A 2093-nucleotide genomic window follows, 5' to 3' on the forward strand; every position below is an offset into this window, starting at 1 on the left:
CACAATAGGGTAACATTACTAAGGAGATGGCTGTTCTCTTTTAATAGATTTCTCAAAAGCATATGTCAGTAATATGTAGGTGAGTGTAGTTCGGCTGCCTTCTTAAAGTTCCACGCTTGCCCAATTAGGGAATGAACTTAGAATTCTCCATAGGATTACAAAGGAATACTAGTCATGAGGGATCCCTTGTTGCTCATTTAGGGTAATACTTTCTTATTTTAAAGCTTATTTATAACTTTCCTATGAGCATGGGCTGTGGGGAGAATTGCAACAACAGTAAGTGTTGGAAGTCTGGGGCCTATCAGTCTGTGACAAAAGTTGGTGAGCCTCTGGGCTTCTCCAGGAATCATTTGCTCTCTGTTCAGTGCTGTTATTAAATGATGACCCTGGGGCTCTGCCAGATTACAGGAAGGAGCCAAAGCAGTTGGTTGACTCCATCTGCAGTTGGTTGAATCCACAGATGTGAAATCCAGGGATACAGAGGGCTGACTTTATATTTATTGGAAAAAAAATCCACATTTAAGCAGACCTGCACAGTTCAAACTCATGTTCCAGGGTCAACTGCATATACCACATCTTCTTTACCCATTCATCTTATGGATGGGCACCTAGGTTGCTTCCATATCTTGGTTATTGCAAATGCTATAATGAACACGGGGTGCATGTATCTTTTCAAATTAGTATTTTCGATTTCTTCAGATAAATATCCAGAAGTATTTATCTGAATTGCTGGATCATAAGGTAGTTCTATTTTTAATTTTCTGAGGAATCATCATACTGTTTTCCATAGTGGCTGCATCAGTTTACAGTCCCAGTGGTGCAAGACAGTTCCTTTTTCTCCACATCCTCATCAACACTTATTCTTTGTTGTCTTTTTGATAATAGCCAAATAGATTAAAGACTAAAATGTAAGACCTAAAACCATAAAACTCTTAGAAGAAATCATAGGCAATAAATGCTGACATCAGTTTTAGCAATATATTTTTGGATATGTCTCTGGGCAAAGGCAACAGAAGCAAAAATAAACGTGGGACTACATCAAACTAAAAGCTTTTGTACCACAAAGGAAACTTATCAACAAAACGAAGAGGCAACCTACTTAATGGGAGAAGGTATTTGCAAATGATATATCCAATAAGGGGGTTAATATCCAAAATATATAAAGAACTCATATAACTCAGCATCAAAAAATATATATATATCTGAAAAATGTCAGAGGACCTGAATAGACATTTTTCCACATCTTCTTTATCTATTCATCCATAGACATTTAGATTGTTTACATATGTTATCTATAATCAGCAATAAACATGAAAGTGCAGATATCTTTTCAAGATCTTGATTTTATTTCCTTTGGATGTATACCCAGAAGTCGGATTGCTGGATCATAGGGTAGTTCTATTTTTAATTTTTTGAGGATCCTCCATTCAGTTTTCCATAGTTGCCGCACCAATTTATATTCCCACCAACAGTGCACAAGGATTATCTTTACTCCTGTCCTTGCTAACACTTGATAATAGTCATCCTAATAGGTGTGAGGTTATATCTCATGGTTTTGATTTGCATTTTCCTAATGATTAATGATTTTGAGCACCTTTTCATGTATCTGTTGGCCATTTGTATGTTTTCTTTAAAAAATCTATTTAGGTTCTTTATCCATTTTTTAAATTGGATTATTTGTGGTTTTTTGCCATTGAGTTATATATTCATATCCTATATGTCCTTATCTGGTTTGGTTATTAACCCTTTATCAGTTATATGGTTTGCAAATATTTTTTCCCATTCTATAGGTTGCCTTTTCATTTTATTGTTTCTTTTGCTGTACAGAAACTTTTTAGTTTGATTTAGTCCCACTTACTTATTTTTGCTTTTGTTGTTTGTGTTTTTGGTGTCATATGCAAAAAAATCATTGCCAAGACTAATGTCAAGATTTTTTTCCTGTCTATGGCCATGCCACCTGAACCAAGCCCAATCCCGTCTGATCTCGGAAGCTGAGTGGGGTCGGGCCTGGTTAGTACTTGGTTGGGAGACCACCTAGGAAGACCAGGTGCTGTAGGTGTAAAAAAATAAAAAATAAGAGATTGTAAGTAGTA

At 35.9% G+C, this 2093-nt stretch overlaps 1 protein-coding gene and 1 pseudogene across 10 annotated transcripts in view; both read left to right on the forward strand.

Annotated features, from left to right (window-relative positions):
* KDM5C (lysine demethylase 5C) overlaps nucleotides 1–2093 on the forward strand; it is a 31700-nt gene that overhangs the window by 20558 nt on the left and 9049 nt on the right. The window lies entirely within an intron of this gene.
* LOC112471899 lies at nucleotides 1941–2059 on the forward strand (annotated as a pseudogene).

This window comes from Pteropus alecto, unplaced genomic scaffold (genome assembly GCF_000325575.1).
Source record: "Pteropus alecto unplaced genomic scaffold, ASM32557v1 scaffold159, whole genome shotgun sequence".
Lineage (NCBI taxonomy): Eukaryota > Metazoa > Chordata > Mammalia > Chiroptera > Pteropodidae > Pteropus > Pteropus alecto.